Consider the following 21,530-nt stretch of genomic DNA (forward strand, 5'->3'; position numbering starts at 1 on the left):
TACCCAGTTTTGCTCATACATTTGTGCATCAAACTTTGAAATTGAATCCCTCACCGGGCTGCGTCTTTACATTGTTTATGCAAGTCCAAACTTCACCCCTTTGTTTATATTTTGAAAGCTATCCCCGGAAGCGAAGCGCTGTGCTTGCCACTGGTCGTCACGTGTGCTGCAAGACTGATGGAGGCTGAGCAGGGAGGAAGGAGGCGAGCCCCTCAGCTTCCGCGTCAGCATCCCTTCAAATAGCCGCTGTCACTTGACTGCTGCACGCACAGACTGGCATTTGCAAGGTGATCCAAAATCAGACATTTCTGTCTTAACATCAGCTTTTATGTTGCGTGGTGATGACAATGACGATGAGCGCTGAGAGTCGCTAAAAGAGCTTTGGAGCCCGGCCAGGAAGGATAGCGATGTTCAAGGCGCCTCGTCCCGGGAGAAGTCAACCCAGAAGCTGGCAGCGAGTGACGGAGATGCTCCTCTAGAGCACCGGCAGGTCGAGTAAGTACCCTTCAATGTATTTTCCGCTTGCCCGCGCTAATGATGCCTGGATTGATTTTAAACGATTCGCCCCCTCCCTGAGATCAATCAATCAATCAATCGCTCGCTCCTCGGTTAAAGTGCATCCGTGCATTGATCAACCATGTGTGAAAGTTGTCCGACCAATTTGGAAATGGTGCACCCCGCCCCCCATTCCAACTCCACTTTCCTTTTCCGCCCCTCCCTCTTGTGCACACACCCCCGGCGCATTGCACGCACGACCGTTTTACATCATGCAGAGAATTGCAGCGCGAGATGTGATGAAGCTTGGGGAGAAAACTTTTTGATCAAAGTCAGTGTGTGCCGCATATTACTGAGGGTCCACCCTAATTAATAAAGCCTTTTGTCAGGGGCCCCTCCTATCACAGACACTCATCGTTAATCCGCTCGTGGCCCACAGGGCGTGGGTTGCCATATTATGGTGATGAGAGCAAGCACCAGTCATACTCAAACTGCAGCTGCTTGTTATGAGCGGTGGTCAGAAAGATCAAAATGACCCCTGAATGTCATTTCCAGTGACTTTTCAAGACTAAACTTTGTATGTGTTGTTGGAAAAGATTGGCATTGTGAACAGAAATCAGATTTTAGATTCCATTCCATTTTTTTGTTCATTCTATAAATGACTTTTACGTTTTAATGGGGTAAATTTCATGTTTTAATATGGTCAGATTTACTTTGTAATGTCATCAATTTCACAATGTGGTACATTTCACGTTATAATGGCATCGATTTCACATAATTTTTCATAAAAAAATTTAAGTTGCGTATTCAGCAAAATAAAAGGAAGTCGAAAAAAGTTTTATGAAGTGTAACTATTGTATGTAATGTAATTTAATTTCACTGTGTGCCTTTAAGAGGTGCAGTCTAGTGTGTTATCTCATGATTTGCTGCAGGTGAGTTTATGTGTGAGCGTCTGGGGATGAGTCGTGGCCTACAGCAGCTCATTGCGAGTGCTCTCATTTTGTGTTTGACTGTCTCGTTAAAAAGTGAATCAGCAAGTCTGTCGCATTAATAACTTTATTGCTCCCATTTTTTTTTTTTACTCAACTCAGTGGTGTTTCTGAAGCTTGCTCGATTTATGATCAAACTTATGAAATTTCGAGAATTGCCTCTGTCTTGTATTGTTTGACATAAGCACGAGGGTTGACACTATGGCCACCTCTCCGATGAACAATGTGAGGAGGAATTCCACCTTTCACATTAGCGATGAAGCTCCAGCCCCCTGTTTGGAATCCTGGGCAATAATGTTCACGGCATGCAGCACACCCACACTTTGCATAGAAGGGCCTCCTGTTCCCTGCTTGTTGTGAGAAAATGACGACAAGTCTCAGCCTCGAAAATCTTTGCGTGCGTTCGACATTATGCGGGCGAGGGCAGAGTCAGCCTTTTGTTGAGGCGTAGGAAACAGTCAGATGCTCCCCACAGAATTATCCCTGCCGATGTTGCACCCAAGGCGACAAGGACTGAAGTGCTTCTTTCTCTACTGTGATGCCCTGCTGTCTTCATCTCATAGATAAGTATGCAAGAGTATGAGAGTCCCCCCCCCCCCCGCCCTTGCATGAATATCTCATCGCTTTCATATGGCAATATGGAAAACTGTCCATTCTACCAAACATCACACACACGTTCACCTCTTTTGTATAACAGTAGTGGTGCCTTGACATATGAGTTTAATTTATATTGAATTTATATTTATAATTAATACTTGTTTTTTTACAGTTCTTATATATGCAGCTTTGTATATATATTACATTGGAGTAATTTATAAATGACCATTAATGACAATCTCTTATCTACACTGGCTGGTAAGCGCAAGACACAATAACAAACGGTGAAACACTTTTACATTGCATGAAAAAGAAAATGCACAAACACAAATTAACGAGACACAAAACTTAAAAATATATATATATATTTTGCATTTAACAAAAGCTGAAATAAATTTACAGTAAGACCTTATCGGGGACCGATAGGAAGAGACAGGAAGTGCACGACATTTTGAGGTCCTGCTAATAGAGGTGATGTTTTTCTGTCAAGCTATTTTCTGTAAAGACCTCTGCCTACAAGCTGACCTTGAAACTAAAGTAACAAAAATTGCATTGGCTTCTCAAACTGTTACTTTGCAGGCGACTTGGCTTTTTGCTTTGTGGGTGTGCAATGGTGAGCATAAACTGCTGCGTGTGCACCTTATCCATATCATTGTGGTATATATCAGTCAGACAGGCGTGTCCTAGCCAGAAGTATTAGTCCGGAGCCTGAGAGAACTTTTAATGCTATGTGGAGACCAACAGGCAACAGAATCATGTCTGCATGAAAATCACTTCATTATTAATGCTGAGCAGAGGCCAAGGAGGCAATGCAGAGGCCAAGTGAAGGAACAGGGCTTTTTACTATTGTCATTTCAAAAAGAAATCTGCAAATTGACTGGTTTACAGGAACGAGAAGATGAAAGATGTATTTGCGTTTTCTCATTTGACATGTATCATGAGCTCAGATAGTGTCACGTCACAAAAGATATTCTGTTGCATTAGTTAGCTATCTTGGAGCATGGTAACACTGTAACATAGTGACTATACTGTAAATATAGTGGCCATAGACACAATGTAGAATGAAAACAAATTAAAAACACAGTTATCTGTACGTGTGGCGGACTATGCGTTGATACCTGGGGATTTAACCGACTTAATCCAACTTTTATTATTACCTCGAGAAAACCATCGAAAACAAGTGACACCATACAACTGTTTCACATACATCATCTGAAACAGTTCCCGATCAATGTTTTAGGACAAACACGAAATATTTTGAGAAATTGTTACATTCACCAGTGATACCGATTAATAAACCGCTACAGATTTTGGATGTAACAAGCTTTTGTAACAAGTTGCGGTCAGACCAACCAATCAGAGGATAGTAAAATGCTGATGTCATTGAGAGCCAGCTCGCTGGCCTTGGGAGGACAAACAGTCCCATTTCTAATATAGTTTCAGTTACAGCGGCCAGCACTACTGACCCTGGGCACAATAGATTGACATGGCAGCATATAGAGGATGAAGTCGGATGTTCCAAAAATACAACACTATATAAGTACCACAAAGAGAAATATAACAAAATAAATAGAAATTAGGGAATAGAATGCTGGGAATGAATTAATCCGATTTTACGGATGTTCAAATTTAGAGTAACTTTGAAATAGTTAGCCTTATAAGTCATTTTTAACGTACTGTCAGAATATCCATTTAGAAAAACACCACTGGGCTTTCATTTTGTTTCTTTATGTTTATGTAGATTCACAGTTATCCAGGTCATGATCATTCACCCTGGTTGAATGGAGAAAACTGGACCCTTCTTGTTTGGTAAATTTGTTGTGGGTGTTTTTTTTTTTTAGGGGAGGGGGGCTTCTGATGATATTCAACTAAGACTTGTGCAGCTATGCTGTTTGGCTAACCAAATGTAGGTCAGAGCTTCTGATAGTACTTCTGCCATGGAAAAGGCCTTGCAGGCCAAATCATGTTTAAATTGAACATCCAATAAAATTCATTTTCCGCACATGATACTTTCAAACCAGACGCGATAAAAATGCTGCGGAGGGGCTAAAGCAATCATTGGCAAGACCCGCCCTATCTTGGCTCTTTGCTCATTTTGCATACCCACGCATACCATTCCAGCAGTTTTATAGCTCCGATACCTCTTATGTCATCTCGGAAAAGTTAGTGAGAGTTATTGTTCGTGATTGCTACACCTACTTTAGTGTGTTATGAACCTTTTATTCACCATGTGTTATGATAATGAATTATGTAGTCTGTCTGTAGACAGTTTGGCATTATTTGCAAATGAGCATCTGTTCTCAATTGTCTTATCTGGATGAATGATGGGTCATTAAAAATAAACAATGAAACAACTGCACATGAATTGAAATGGGCCAATTTTTAGGTAAATAGTTAAGACCTTTGCAGTTGCCTGGTAAACGTATTTGTATCAGTCCGTCATATGCGCCTGAGGAAAGTGTCAATTGTTATTAGCTGCTGTCATGATGAGCCGCCGACCGGGTGCAGCAGTGGGACAGCTGTTCTTGGAAAGATAATATGACATCATCATTGACATCCTATCTACCGGCGTGCGGCTTTGACATCTTTTATCTGACCGCATCAGACCTTCCTGTTTGAAAGTTAGGCCTCCGTGCATTTTATTTGACGTGACACCCTGCGCCGTTATGCGTCGGCTTTGTGTCACCTCGTGAATATCAACTTCTCTGTCCTGCCTCGTCTTTTTGCTACCTCGAGGCTGCTAAAGAGTGAGGCCATGCTTCTGCCTCATGGAAGTAGCGACTGGGGAACAGCTGGTGGGCAAATTGGAAGGCACCATTCCACTACAGTATGTGTTCAGAGGGGTGGCCTTGTTGTTTTGTAGATCAAAATTACTCGTGGGGTATATTTCGCAAGTTGTATTTGTTCTTGTGCGATGCTTGAAGATGACTTAGGGTTAGATGTTCTGGGAAGGACACACCTTAGTCTACTTAACATCACTTAATTATTTTGAATTAATTGGTACCGTTCTACCTTGCGCATTTGTGTAGCCTCGTCAGGAGTTGGCCCACTTTTCACACGGGAGGTCGGTTTGTAGGTTTTAAAAGATGTTCATGCATTTGCAGTTTCGAAGCAATTTGTTCCTTGTAATTTTGTTTTATTCCCATTCCACCGCTGGCGTCCTGTGCTCCAGGCTTATCCTGTATTGCACAAGCCAAGTAATCGTCAGGTTATCTGATGTGAAAGAAAGAATCCCAATAAAGCAAACGTCTTAGCATCAAATTATACTTGTGGTCTTTTTATTTGGTCTTCAGTGTGTGCGTGAGTTGCATCGATCGCCTTGTTTGTCCAATACGAGATTCGATGCCGCTGGAAGTAAAAGTAATTTCAGTCAATGTGTGATAAGACTTCTTGTTCAATACATTCGGATTTGCAACAGAGGCAGTTGTGAGTATAGCGACTCAAATTTGGAGGGATTTAAATATTCTTGTTTATATAGGGCAACAGTGCCTTCCGGCTGCTGTTCAGCGGAGAAGCTTAAATACACCTTTGTTTTTAGCTCTTTTTATTTGTTTGGTTTGTCACTTGGAGTGAGGAAGGGCAATCTGGAAGTATTTCAATGTGCACATTTGAACCATTTGCACTGTTGAGTGGTGTGTTTCAGAATGAGGAAATGAAATAATTATCAGTCTTGCCAACAGGAGGGCGGGTACCCTGATGTGTTGTGCGGCAAAATAAGTTGGGCTCCTCTGCCATATGAATTCATTTGCATGTGGTGCCCTGGTTTCGTACCAGTTCTGCTGTTAACACTAATGAGGAGCATGTTCGTCTACAGGAATGTCTCAGCATCAGCAGCAGCAGGCGGGCGAGTCCCCCTTTGCACAGGAATGCTGCTAATCGATTTTTCTGACTGTCACCGAGGTGTACAGGATGAAGAGGACAGCGGAGTGTTCATGCTGACTGCTGTGTTTATTTATTCATTAACAGGAGGTCTGTGTTCTCTCAGAGGACTCTTTGCACCCGCATACGCTATCACTTGGGTCTCAGGGTGGCAAAGTGTATCCACCTCTTCTCCGTTTGCAAGTGAGCGTGCGGGGGGGATGCCCAAAGTTGCAGGAAGGGTGGAGTCGACGTCTCCCCCAGAGAGGCGAGTTCTGTATCGATTGGTTTAGTAAGAGAATCTGCCGGCTTTTAGATGTGCTGCTTAATAAGAGTTGCTTGCTGAAAGTGGGATCACATCAACTGAACTCCACCCCAGAGGCCGCCTTGGTCTTGAAGGACTAGTTCACAGCGTATCAAAACATCCGCTTGAAGACGGTTGACAACATTTCATGAAAGGACTTGGGTCACACTCTATATGTTCTCTATGTGATCTGGTTTGGGTTTTGAGACCAAGCCAAAAACATAAAGTTATCTATGAGGTATGCGATATCGTTGTGTCCCATCACCGAAAAGGAGACCTTGATGGTCGCCCTTGAATAGATGAACATAGATGTTGCTATAGCAGCAGTTTTACCAGAATTGAATAGCCGTTTTTTGGTGAAAAGAAGAGTAAAGAAATCCACAGATTATACTTTTAAATGATAATATGAGCGTCTAGGCATGAGTCATGACTGTAGTTGTGAAATAGCTCTCTTCTCAACCACAGTTCAACACCAGTTTGAGAATCTTTACGACTGTCCCGCTGCTCAATTGCGTAGTCCATATCCTCGACAAGATTCTCAAAACAGAATATTTTCAGAAGCGTTTCCCTTTTATAGTTTGTCACAAATAATAATGAACTTTGTTGTGAATGATTCTTAATGGCAGGGGAGAATCTCTCTCTCTCAATTGGCTCGAAACTCCCTTTTCAATTCCAGTCTTAAATAGAGCAGTCACTTGTTGTCCTTCTTGAGACTGACTCAACAGCACATCTGTTGGATACGACCCAGTCGAGCACTCCATTTTTAAACAATGAGTGAACAACTGCAATTCTTAACAATTGAGAGTGGTGCACTTTCTTATTTGGACTGACTCCAGAAACACTACCAAGTCTGAACGCAATTAAGGCGCTGCAAGGATTATTTGAAAAATTTGAATAATCCCGCGATTATGTTACTGCGCTCAAACATACCACTCAAAGTAGAAATGAGTTAGTGTGATGCCAGAAACACTATTCAGACAGTAGATGGACTAATCAATAGCATATTCGATTAGAAAAATATTCCAAAGCTGCAACCATAAGTGTTACTGTCCATTCATCTTATTTTATGTTCTTCTTCCTGTCTGAGTAGCTCTTTCTCTGGATCTCTGAAAGAAGTCAGGGTTTTGTGAAACAAGCCATCTGGCGTGTCAGGTTAAGTGTCATACGTGTCACGTGTGAGCTTGCAAGCCCAGCGGTCTCATCTATTTGTCCGCCTTTCTTTTTGCATGCAGCACCACAGCAACATCACACAAACTGACACTTCAGATCCTGTAGTGAGTCGGTAGTCACAGTGTGGATATTGTGGTCTTTTTTTTTTTCCCCTCCCCTGCACGCTACCATAACTGTCAATCACAGTGGTGTGCCAAAAGCCTGCTTCAGAGGAGCACTGAACTATTTTGGGAGGAAGCAGATTGTGTTAAGTCAGAAAGCAAAGTGACACAACTGGGGTGGAGATTTCTTGGTGCCTCAAAACTTTGAAATAGCTTTATTTAGTACTTCCCTCCCATGGCACCTTGCTGATTTGCACCTCACACCTTCTATCAGATAATACTAGCGAGGAGACAAGTGCAACAAAATGCCATTCAACATAGGACATCCGATACATACTGTCTAATTGAAAATATTTAAAAAAAAAACTACAAAAAAGGTATATGCCAAGCAAGCGTGTCATTGAGAAAATATCTCAGACTATTTTTATCTGTTTTTGATGTGTTTTTAAATATATGCATCACACAGAAGAGCTGAGATCCCAAGTGGATTGGTTTTGTTGTGCTGTGCTCACACTTGCCCAACGAAAGCACCTGCTGTGTTTGTCGCTACATGAAGTCATTTGATCAAGAACAAGATAAGCTCTGTCGACATGGAAGCTGTCACCGAATCGACGCTAACCTAATTACGGGACCCTGCGCTAAACTAATTAGTAGCGTCCTGCACTATGTATTAACACGTTAAGGCCGGACGCATACACAAACATGTATTCAGACACGCACACACGCCTTGTGATATCAGTGTCATTTACTTCGCTGGTCGTCAGCAAGTGTGTGGCAATTATAAAATATTGCTCACTTGCCAAATTTTACGAAGCCTTCCTTATGCTCTGTTGAAATGAGATGATGAAATATAATTTGCAATGCAATCTGTTGTATGGTATTTATGGTCGGAATGATTACGGTGATTTTGTCTTCATTTGATGAAAGAATATGGCTCTTCAGGAGTCGTGTTAAAGGAACCATACGTCAACTTTTTGGAGATTTTAGCCATGTTCAAATGCTAATTCCTCACCAATAACAAAGTGGTGTTTGCTTTGTTTCGTTTTGTGAGTGGTCGAATGTATGCACAGGTAAAATAAACTAAAGTGCTCAGGAGGGTGAAGGTGGATACAAAAAGGGCACCTGTTCAAAAGTGAGGTTTTGTAATATTAAAACGGTGTCCAATATAAATCATTGCATAACATTTTCCACCATTGCCCCTAAAACCTGTCCAACTCATTTGAAAAAAAAAAATATTTTTATTGTATTTCATTAGGGTTCCTAAAAAGTTGCAAACAGTTGCAAACAGTTTTGCTTGTTGCAAAGCAATTTTGAGCAAGTTAAAAATTGTTTCGTAACAAGCAAAAAATTTTGAGCAAGTTCAAAATTGCTTCACGAAAAGAAAAACTCTTGACGACTATTAAAACTGATGGCAAATGTCTGACAAACATCCTTGTGACTGTTTGCGACCGTGCACAAACCTTGATAGAAAATCAACATTCAGGCCTTGTGCAAACCCTTGCTAACCTTCGCTGCTCAGCAAGATACAGGCTTTACAGGTCACAATAATGCTGGAAAGAGCTTTGAAAATTTTGATCTTATTTTTCTATATCTAGTTTTCTCTATCACAAAACCAGGGGTGTGCAGACTTTTTATAACCACTGCAGGCGGTTACAAAGACAGCTTGACTCACCTAACTAGGAGCCTGTATGTTTGATTACATGTGTATCGCAGTCACAGAGAGCGTGAGCACCATCTCAGACGTGCACGCCGGTTACCATTTTAGAATTTACCCCAGGTAATGGTTTTTCCATAAGCCGCCATTGTTGACGATGACCGGCCTTTTATGCCTGAATCAAATCGATGGCGGAGCAGGGGAGCTTCGTGGCGTCTGCACAGCCACGATAAGGCTCCACCTTTCACATGGAAATGGAATAGTAGAGTATTAGACACAGTCATTTGGATAGCACAGGCCGCTGAAAATGTGGTAGCGAGGCAGTTTAGGGGTGTGTCTCATTTCCGATGAATAGCTTAGCATTCGCACAGTGCTTGAGGTTGGTGCTGGTTGGAAACGGGCATCTTTGTTTCATTTTGACGCACAGATTTGAAAGCAAGCTCGCAAGTGCTGGAAGCGACCCGTCGGAAGCCATCACTGTGGTGTAACTGAAACTGACAACCTACACTATTTTTGTATTTCTTTCAAATGCATTCGACAAATACCTTTCCGTGCCGGTTTGTTTTTATCAATGTGTGTAAGCATGAGAGAGTGAGTCACAAACTCTAAAGATGAGGGAAAGAGCGCTGTGGAAAATGGTTGTGCAGACTTGTCGAGGTGTTTCAATTGGCTCCCGACACTTTTCCTCTGGGAAATATGGGCAGCAGAAGCACATGCTGATACAAGTGTCACAGACTGTCAGTCCTGGACGTGTACTTTTTATTTATTTATTTATTTTGCTTGATGCGAGTCAGAGAAAGAGGTCCAATAAAAGTGCAAGGTGTGCAATCACACAGGTATGTGTACAGGAGAGTATGTATATTTATTGTGATATGGTGTTCAAATGAAATTCTGCCAGGACGCTTCCCTTCACAATACAAAGGATAAAATAATAATCATTAAAAAAAAAAAGTGGTGGCCAAGTCAGATCCGATACTGGCCTCATATATTCATGATATAAGATAATGGATGGATGGAATTATTTCAATTATTATTTCATATTATAGTGTATTATGTAAGCCTTTGAGAAATCACTACTTCTATGTGGTTAGCTTTTTTCCATGTAATGCTTTTGTTCCGGTCAAATCTTTTGATCTCTCAACTACCAACTAATACTGGAAAATTGACTGACTGACGTACTACACAATTACGGCCAAGATTATAGTCACGATTCAGTTTTAATCAATCCTGTAGTCATGATTCATAACGACAGTTATTCTTTGATGCATTCCTTTTCAATTGATAAATCACACCGATTCATCAGTGCTTTGAAGTGATCCTGTTAGTTAAAGTGCACCCTGAACCAAGGAAGAGTTGACCCCTCGGCAAGGCTGTGTGCTTGTGATATGAGTCTGGTCTTCTCTCAAGAGTTGCGTTCGTGTTTAAGAAAGTGTTTTTCTCGGTCACAGTGGACCGAGCAGCGGAGGATGCGCAGCTGTCTGCGCGAGAAGATAAGGGAGACAGATTCTTCCCATTTCTTTCCTCCGCTGTTTGATCCGCACCTCCTGCCTCATAGCGCTTTGACTGCATGTTTATGACAGCCCCTTGTCTCCTCTCCCACTGCACGCTGTGAAATAGCACCGCTTCTTCTTTTTCTGTGATGTTGCATTACATTGGAAAGGCACGGAACACATGCAAGACACACCCTGCTCGCTCCCTTAAAGAGGTAAAGTGAGTGCGCCAGTATTCACAATGAATAATTGAGTTATGTGGCTGTGTGCAGAAATAGCAATCTTCCACACAAGTGTGAAAACATCAGTCGCAGAGCAAGACCTGGGAACAGCGTATTTTCCTCTAGTTGCATTCCGGTGCGTTTCAAATACAATCTCTGGCTAAGATGAATTTACGTCAGGTATTTTCTGATTGATCGATGCCGCTCTCGCTGCTGCTGTAATGAGAGTGAAGTCAGTCTGCTTATGTAACTGCAATAAAGTCACGATAAAATGGTTACATAAACTTATAATGGCTGGGCTCAATATGCATTTTTCTAGCAGTATTTTTATGTGCATTTCAGAATATGACAATGACATCTGCATTTGCATGAATCCCTTGACAAAAATAGAATACAAGGGATAAAAATGAAGGACTAAAAAGGGATATCAGAACATTGTGAACCTGAATTAGCTCATAAAGTGCAGTCATTTTTGCATTTATATTTCAGTAGTCAGTATGTGAGTGGATCGGTTCTCTGTATGAAATTATTTAAAATGCACAATAAAATACAATCCAGCTAGTTTTGGTCTGTTTTGCCCACTTGTATGTGCAATACTGTGTAATGGGGTTGGTGGCAAAAGGTGCATACTCAAACAATTATGACAAAAAAAACAAAATTAAAAAAAAATTAAATAATAATTTAAATAATTAAACAATATATTTTTTGTATAGTTTTAAATGTCCTTACACTCCAAACTATTAGTGGTGCTGCTGAAACAATTATTACAATAACGAACGCAGTGGTGCGAACGTGTTCTGCATGCGAGCATCTCTCTGAAGCCGAGTCCGTCATGCTGACCTGACCACAAGCTGAGGGGGTAAGACCAGAACAAACTGACATGAGGGCCTACAGCCAAATTCCAACTGCAGCTCTACGTTAACGGCTCAGCGGAACGCTTGCAAGTCAACGCCCTTCCAAAGCGAGGCAAAAATGTTAATAAAGCAAAAGAATTGTCCATCTTGTTTTAGTTAACAGCATAGATTGATTGTGCCATTTTTACTCACAAGCACGCTTAAAAGAACTTCAAACCGGTTAATATTTAGGGCTCCATTTCCAAGTCTGGCACGAAGCGCCGTCTAAATCTGCTCAGAGATGGGTCGGATGAGTGTTTGCATTATCATACTCTAGTCATGCCGACACAAACAAAGACAAATGGTACACATCTTCTACAATTATTCTAAATGACCCATTAAGTTGCTGTAATAAATTCATTTTTCATAGAAGGTATAATATAGATTACACTAATATAGATCCCTATATTTATATTGTGTTTTGTTCCACAGTTTGTTCTCATATATCCATTGCTTTTCAAACTGTGACTTTTAACATGTCAATGATGTTTTCGTATCATTTGTTAGCATTAATCTAAGCAGGCCAGCCTTAAAGCAATATTATTTGGTGGTTTGAATACACTTTGTTTTTGTGTAAATCTGTCTTATCTTTAGTTTGGAAAACTGACTTGAAGTCTCATTTGAATAATTGGTCACAATTTGACCAAAGTGGTGTTTATTGTCAAGCGAGTTTCGATGAGGTCACTGCCACCATCCAGCGCTTGAGTCTGCTTGTAAGTCAAAGCAATAAAAAAATCAGCAGAATATATCTCAAACAACTTGTGAATCGGGTTGTACAATTTACAAAAAAAATGTGCTGTATGACTGACTAAATACTGCTCAGTTGGTTAATGTGTAGCAGCAGCGGTGAGAGGTGGGGGGGGGGGTTAGGTGGGGGTAGTCGGTTGGATTGGATGTGAATCAGACACATCCAGCTGTTGGCTCTAAATGACGAGAGCCGTGTTACAGGAGGGAAACGGAGGCAGATTAAAAGGCAATCCTACTCATCCAGCCCACACACGCTTACCCCCTCCACCACACACACACACACACACACACACACACTTTTGTATACTCCAGGCTGTGATGTAAAAGGCTGCTGCCATAGAAGGTAACAAACCTGGTTTTAGTTCCCAATATGGGCAGCATTAAGGCTGCCAGGAAGGGGGGTTTGGTGATGGGAAGACAAAGTGATGATGAGAGCTTGTGGCAGAGCATGAAATCCAGTAGAAATGGTGTTTCCGATGATGCAGTGTGCATGTGTGTGTGTGTGTGTGTGTGTGTGTGTGTGTGTGTGTGTGTGTGTGTGTGTGTGTGTGTGTGTGTGTGTGTGTGTGTGTGTGTGTGTGTGTGTGTGTGTGTGTGGTAGGGCTGCAAAATTCACCAAATTGCAATAGTATCATGTTCCTGGTTGCCACAATTAAATGAGCCTGACTGTTGTTGGCAAGATTTGGAGTTTAAATTATTTGTTCAATTAATTTGGCTTTCTCAACAAGTAGTCAGCCGACCACAAGGGCTGAACGCATGGTTGCGGCTTCGTTAAGATGCCTAAACAACAATCAAGTGCATCCTGCAGTTTCTCAAACGTACATAATAATCTGGATTTCTAATGCCCCCTTACTTGCCATCGTAAGAAGTGAAGCCACCGGAGGCCATCTTACGTTGCCACTGTTTAAGCGCATGTGTACCTTCAGTGCAGCACTTTGAGACAAACGCTAAGCTGTCAGCACGAGTCAGCAGCCGCTTTCTCAGGTGGCTGTCTCCAGCGTAGGCACGGAAGCATTTAAGTGAATCGAAATGCGCAATATGATGTTTCACCTTCAAGAGGCCAAACTTTTGTTCAGCCTGCAGAGCGAGACAAAATGTCTGGAAGGATATGTCCACCACCAGATTTGACAGAATGCCCTCATTTCAAGGTGGCTCGGCCCAGAGTTAATAAATAACTCATAGATACTCAAAATTACCATCCTGATCCAAATAATCATGCTAATCATTTCGTCCCTAGCTAAACAAGGCGATTGCAACCTCTTGGGCTTTGCTCCGTCTGTTGTCAGCCCAATTTGAAGATTTATTTTTTTATTTTTTTACAAGGAAATCCTGATGATTCAGCGCTGCAAAGACAAGTCAGGCTGCACTTGTGGCGGTGTTAAAACCCGTGACAGAGTGAGGTCTCTGTGGATCATGTGAAATCCCATTTGAATGTTTCTCTAATTTGCAGCTAAGAGATTAAGCCCTTCGCGCTTCTCTTCCGTCTGTCTCCCTGGTTCTTTTGTTCCGGCGTCTCTCGTCTCCCGTTTTCCTTCTGACTTGTCTTTTTCTTGCTGTGACTTTTTCTCCCCACCTCGTTTCTCCTCTTTTTGGCGCTAGCCGAGGGATTGGGAGGGTTCCTCCAAATTGGCACACAGATGAATAATGCATCTAAAGCAAAGGCGGAGAGCTGGGGTTTGATGTATCCGTCAGATTCTTCCTCTGTTTTACACTTAATGATGTGAGTTTGCCTGACGCTTTGGAGGCCAAAACAGATGTTTATTGCTTTTTTTTTTTTCTTTTGCCCATTTCTTTCATTTCTTGTCACCTCCGTCCGCAACCCTATCGTGACTATGACCGATGTGGTTTATCATACAACCTTCGCACTTTTTGAAGCCGCATTGTGCAGACAGAATCACGTCTGAATATTTGTGTATTCCTCCTCACTAGACACCCAAACAGCGTCGTTGAAAAATATACTGCATTTGTGAAAATAAGCTTGCAGCAACGTCGTCATTAAAGTAATGAGAAGGAAGTTAACGTGGAAATGTACCATAAACACGGTGAGGGAGGCAGAGAAAGAGAGCTCCCAAATCCCTTAAGAATAAATCTTAAATCCTGAGTGTTGCTTCTGACTCATTCTGGTTAATTAAGCCGAGTCAAGTGAGAGGAAAATGGAAAACGGGGTCTGGGCTTGCTTGCTGTATGTCGCGAGGATCACCGCTGTACTGTAGTGGAGGCTCACAAAATTCCTCAATGGAACTGACCACTTTTCACTCAATGAAAATGTTTCTCTCTGCCATTTGTATTACTCTGAACATCACAACCCCCCCCACTCGCCCCTAATTCAGCATCACGGCTTGCTTTCCTCATCATCATCCAGCTTCATTTGTAATTGATGCTATTAGTAGGCCCCACACTTGCCTGCAGTAAAAATGCAAACACACACACACGAAAAAAATTCAATTGCGAAACCTTTTGGGATCTTCTCTGCGCTTTGCGACGTAGGATGAGGCAAACGAGTGAAATGTCAGAATTTGGCGAGGTTCTAAAAATAAAACAACACTAGGGGTTGCCTTTGGAGGACTTTGCAGGCTCACAATTGGGGTTTGGGACAGATAAGACAAACAATTGTTTACAGCCAACAGCAACCACAGCAGCACTGCCAAATGTCTTCTCCTGAGAGTTGCATTCCGTGGATTTTACTAATGTTTGCATAAAGTTTCCTCCAAGTCCCCTCAACACTACATTTTTTGACTGCCTTGAAAGATTTCTTCTGCATCTGGCAGAGAAACGAAGATCAAAAAGAGCATTACGATGATTTAAGTGCAGTCTTATGTAACATACAGTAGAAATCCATAATTTATTCACGCGCACATTTCATGATCATATCTGACAGGTCAGCATTTAGCGCAATAACATTTTATCCATGGAGTTAAAACCCCCCCACAATAAATGGTATCCGATTTTCATACATTTTGCATGTGACCAACACACGACCCTTTTGAGGACAAGAATTTCATATAAAAGATGGACTGATGCATGTGACCATGAAATGAAAGAGGCTGCCGTATAGGCAGAGAAAACATTTCAAACGAAGAATACAACAGTCCGTTAATTATTAAACAAAATTCACTTTCATGAATATTTGTTCCAATACTTTTGCTCACTTGAAAAGTAGGTGGCCCTCTGTCCTGAGTTCAACATATCTCGATGTAATTCCAAACAGTCTGATATTCATCTTTTGATCTGAAATCTGAATGGCTTTGCTATACAACAAAAATTCCTCCACTTTCGAAGGGTGCTGTATACGTATAATAATTTAAAAAATTAACAACTAGAAAGGAATAAATTCAACAACTGTTCTACTACTGTGAATCCTACTACTGCATAGTAATGTAAGCAGGGTCTATTTTGGTTGTCCGCTTAGGTAAACAAATATTTTTCCTTAACCAATAAAGGACGATGTTTTCGTTTTCATTGCGTATTTATGTCGTCGTGCAAGGCATTCTGCAGCAGGGACTTGACACACAAGAACATAGAGCATTTCTTCAGGACTATTTTCAGCACAACATTAAAGAACATTCACCCGCGTTTGTTCGCTGCTCTAACGTGTTTTTGTTTTTTTACTGCAGCGTGCAAGTGGATTTTATTTAGTAAAAAATAAATAAATAAACGTCACCATTCCAATGAAGGACGTGTCATTCAGCGCGTTAACGAGATGTAAGGATGCATTTGTGACATGTTTTGATGTGAGGTTTTGGTTAAGGGTGACATTGAGAATAAGCTCTAAAAAGTTGACGCTGGGGATCATGGTGGGATTTCTTGCCCAACTGAATGGACATAGCCTTCATTCAAATGTGCTTAGGATGATGATGATGGCATTTGTTTTGAAGATCATTAATTTTGTTTTGTTATAAATGATGGGTCCAGGACAAATTGGTTTTAAGATTCACAGTGTGATGTGGCACTTTGTGAAAGGTCATTCTGGGATGGACTTCATTTCCAAGTGCTAAAGGTCTTATTCCACAGCAGTTGTATGTTGGCTCAGCTTAGATAGGCATTGCCGCTGATGGCAAAAAATGTCAGCGGGTTAAGCCACAATACCCCCCACCACCACCACTGCCTCTCTCTCTTGTCCCTCATGATTATTATTATTGTTTTGCCTTCTCGGTTTGCAATTGCTTCATGTTCTAGACAGCAAAATACAAGTTGATATTTCATCTCCCTTAGATGAGGAATCATATTTGTATGTTATTGCGGCGCATTGGGGGCCTGAGCATTCAGTGGTGATTTTAGTGACCTTTTGCATAACAATATACAAAATCAAAATGTAACCATTTGTGGCATTACAAATAGAAAGAGTGAACCATTTCCCTTATTTGGGATAAACACCTTTTAAGAAAAATAATTAAAACGTTCTACTAAAAAGCTCACAAACTGTGCACTGCAATATCATTTGGAGGATGTCCATTTTTTATTCTCACTAGTTTTGTAGCATTGCTATTCAGCAGAAACCCTTTATGACAAATAGATGCATTTGCTATTTTTGAGCTGTCCCTAGATCATCTGGTGTCTCTTTCGAAGCGTTATTAACCAATTTAATTATTGAAAATTGTTTCTGAACAAATCTATGAACTGTCTACTTGTTGCAGCATTATGTCACCTTTTATTTTTTATTTTTAAATAAGTGAAAGAGTTAGGTTAAATACATTTGCGTACAGCTCTTTGTTAAAAATGGATACCTGTAATGCTTCAATGTTTGGGAACATTATATCATTACAGTTTATAGCTTTTGTGAAGTATTGAATACGTACTTGTTGTCTGGTCCAGGTTAGGTGTGGGAGGGCAGGTGTCCCAATACTTCTGTCCCCATCGTGTAAATTGTCAGATAACCACTCAGCTGAATTTGTCTTAATATGATGACAGACATGGTCAGTCCTGCGGCTTCATGGATCTCTGGATACCTACAATTAGGAGAATTGCATGGACGCTGGCTGTGTTAATCCCATGTGGACATGGAAATAAGCTTCTTTGGTTGTTTTTGGGCCCTGTTGTTTTTGTGGTCATTGTTAGCACTTGTAAAGTTACTGATAGAAGAATTTTAATGAATCTCATCAGACTGCACAATGTACACAACCAAAGTTATGGGTCTGCAGTGTTCATTTTTAGGTGAATGGACTCCTGGAGGGAATTATAGAAAAGAGGCTGAGGTTAAACTACACTTTTATGCCCTTAAGAGGAATTAAATTACAAAAAATACTGGACTCCATGCATACATTGTATAATAAGATAGGCTATTTATAAATGATGATTTGCAGTTGTTAATGAGACTTTTTAAAGACATGAAGAAATTAAATCATATATCAGAAACATACATGAAAACAAATTTTGTCTTCTACGTATCTTGGACTTAAAAGATACTAGGAGAGTTACGGATGCCAGCTGTACCTGAGAGATATGCAAAATCCAGAGTTCAATTATTCCGGAATTTCCATCGAGTGATGTAACACTTGACGCAATTCTGTGTGTGTGTGTGCGTGGGATCGAAGCGAGTAAAATCAAGATTTAGGTGTATTTAAAGAAGATGGCATGATAGTGGTCCAGGAAGTTTTTTTGTTTTTTTACGGTAAAACATGGGCCTAAAAAAAAAAAAAAAAGTCAAAACACCATAGACAAAAGCATGAGCAGGATGTTTGTTTTTATTTATTTCAGCTTCCTTGTTTGTCTGTACGCTTTTATAATTAACTACATTCCATTCTACGTCATAGTTTACAAAATGATAAGAATCGTGATTCATGGCTTTCCCAAGCCAAGATTTTTTTTTATCATGGACATTGTACACATTTAATATTTAAACCTACAATGTATAAAATGCACAAAACATCTAGTGGTGAACTAACAGAAAGGAACGACCTAAATTCAAAGTGCGGCGTGCTGGAGCCTAATTCAGTGGTCTTTGGGTGACAGGCGGGGTACACCCTGCACTGGTTGCCAGCCAATCACAGACCACACAAACAACCATTCACACTCACACCTACGGACAATTTGGAGTGGTCAATCGGCCTACCATGCACGTTATAGAATGTGGGAGGAAACCGGTGTACTCGGAAGAAAGCCACGCTGGCACGAGGAGAACATGCAAACTCCAAAAAGAATGATGGGAGTGCGTCACAATTTTGCACACTAGACCTCTAATTATTATTTTTTTTAAATTACGTTGGTATGATAGAAACTTTTCTTTTTTTTTTTTTTACATATAATTGAAACTGATTAAGTGCATTTTTAAAAAATGAATTAACATAAAAAAAAACATTTCTATTGTCTACCCCAAAGTTTGGAACACTTTTACTGAGGCATAGTCACTCTTCTTAATGCACCTCAGGCCCAAGGATAATCTTACAAAATAATATTATAAAACTAAACAATCTGCCATTTGTCAATCTGTTGCAAAGCAACACGATCGGTACAAAAAAAAACTCAGATTGTCTTTATGTGGCATAGTAGCAGAGAAGTGTGTGGAAGGGACTTGTCAAAATCAAATGGAATACAATGAAGGAAACTTTGATGGGGTACGTTTATAAAAGTTTGGCCACTTAAGACTACGAGATTCATTCTTGTGCTCCATTTTTACGATGACGGACTAATTAGGACACTGTAGTGATACTCACCCTAATTGACAAAGAATAATTCTCTGAGCTTCTCTTTGATTATGTTTTCTATCAAACAAGGACTTCTTCCATCCCAGGAAGCTTTCTCACTTTGTTTTTTTGTGACTCTCAATTTGACCTCATTCTCACCATCAGTCTTCATCATCACTGTTGGCATCTTTATTCCAGTCATCGGCATCATCATTGCTCTCCCAAATCTGAGCGGTGCCATGTTTTCCCTCATACGGTGTTTTGAAAGGAAGACAGATGCTAGAATGAGAATTGTTGCACCTTAGTAAATGGCAGCGTGCTGCAGGGGCGTCTATGCAGATATCGCCTCTCCTCCTGCAGGCTCGTCTCATCACTTGTGAGCTCCGCATACTGCTCGCTGGCGCTCCGCTCTGCACGCCTTGGATATTCTCAACTGAATTTTTCAAAGGGCACTGACGAAATGCAGGCAGAAGAGACGGACCGCTGGTGACCTCCTTCTCGTTGCCGCATCCTCCCCCCACCCCTCGTCGCACGATCTCGCAGGCTTCCCCTCACTCTTCCACTCGCTGTCTTCATCTGTCATCACGCCCAACCCTCCCGGTGCTCGCCTCAGTGTTTTAAGTTAGCCGCCCCCGCCCCTCTTCCCACGTTCGCCTTCAACCTCGCCTTCCTCCACCTGTCAGCCCTTTCATCCCGCTCATTTGTTCTGGTGTCTCATCACCTCCCTCGCCGCCATTCACAAACTCTCAGCTTCTGTCTTCTCCTACTGCCTGTCTGATCCATAAAGGGCTGTCTGAAGCCTCAACGCTGTTAATTCATTCGCCTCGCATCGCCTCACATTTCTGCAGGGTCAGGCCGACACACTGGAAGAGAGGAGGAGAGAGGAGATCCGGAGGAAGAAGGGGAGAAAATGGGACATGGGGGGGGTGGAGTGGAAATGTAGTTTTATCTCCAAGAAACAGAAAGCCAAGCATCTTTCACACAGCTTTAACCTCTTTGTGTTTACTCCCCTTGGTTTGTTGTCTGTACTCCATATTGTTAGACATAACCCCCCCACATTTTTGCGATTGTCTGTGTGCATAAAGGAATGTACGGGAATCTACGAGGAAAAAAAACGATACTGCCCACATTTGAAAAGCACAATGGGCGATACCATTTAGTTCAGCCAAACACAACAGTTGTCAGTTGCATTTGTTGGATTCAAATTGAAGCTTTCTCATGTCGAAACAGGAAGAATGTATTTTGTGATGTTGTTTTGTTAGAACAGAAAGGGTTCTATTTTTAGAAACAGGTGCATGTGCCCTCGACGTAAAAACAGATGCAAATTTTTTGTGCTGCAGCAAGTCTGGTTTGCCGTGTTTGGGAATTTGGCAGACTGCGCTATGCCTAGCGAGGCTGCTTTCTATTACACGCCCTTTTTTTTTCCAGACAAAAAAGAACATTCGGAATGTAGCAAGTTCAACATTGAAGTGATAAAAAAAAGACCAACTTGTATTTTAGGGGGCTACAACAATCATTTAAACAGAAACAACTTTAAAGTTGAAACTATGGCATTTGTGACAACAGTGTTTGTGAGCGCTGAGTTGTTTTAACTTAAATTGGGGTGCTAGAGACATTTAGTTCTGTCAACTCATTTCTTTGTTGTGAAATGTGAGAAAGACAATTTTCACAGCAATAAAATTTGAACTATTTTGTTCAATTGTTCAGTTTGTTGTCTTTAAATTTTGCGTTCATTCAATTATTTTTTTCAATGTGTATGGAGTAGAGGCCTGCATGTGTTTACTGATCTGAATTTCTTTTAGAAATGAACTTTTCACATGACACTGGAGCAATTTTCAATCAGATTTGGCTTTGTGTGTCCCCAAGTGTATTTTAATGCTGATTTCTGTCTTTACTTTTTCCCCTCAGAGCATCAGATTTAAAAAAAATATATTTTCATATTTTGTTTGTATGGCAAATACAATAAAGGCTTGCACAATATGCATGAGAATTCTCACTTTAAAGTCAGAATTCTGAGAAAAAAACTTCTCACTTTAAAGTCAGAATTCTGAGAAAAAAAACTTCTCATTTTAAAGTCAGAATTCTGAGAAAAAAAAGCAGAATCCTGTCATCCCCTTTTTTTTTTCGTACATCTCTGACTAAAATGTTTTCTTAAAATTTCTTGGCCGGCGGCGTTCAAGGTTCCACAGCAGTGTCAAATTTCAATCGAAGGAATTCTTTTCTAAAATCAAAAAGTAGCGGTTCTGATCTATGCACCAATGAGACGCTACAGTCTGTGAGCTCAGTTAGTTTTTACTATTAAACTATACATGAAGAATCTCTGATGACTTAAACGAACATTACAACACCATTTGCTCTTGTTTAACCAAAGGGGAAAAAAAGGAGTTGCTG

General features: G+C 40.9%; 1 protein-coding gene across 2 annotated transcripts in view; it reads left to right on the forward strand.

Moving 5' to 3' along the window:
• The first annotated feature begins 239 nt into the window (after positions 1 to 239).
• LOC147062484 (uncharacterized) overlaps positions 240 to 21,530 on the forward strand; it is a 32,254-nt gene continuing 10,963 nt past the window's right edge. For both annotated transcript variants that reach the window (XM_085927146.1, XM_085927155.1), the window contains exon 1: positions 240 to 495. The gene's annotated coding sequence lies outside the window, so the exon portion shown is untranslated. The remainder of the gene's footprint in view (positions 496 to 21,530) is intronic.

This window comes from Syngnathus leptorhynchus, chromosome 1 (genome assembly GCF_054491065.1).
Source record: "Syngnathus leptorhynchus isolate UIUO chromosome 1, UIUO_Slep, whole genome shotgun sequence".
In the NCBI taxonomy this organism is placed as follows: domain Eukaryota; kingdom Metazoa; phylum Chordata; class Actinopteri; order Syngnathiformes; family Syngnathidae; genus Syngnathus; species Syngnathus leptorhynchus.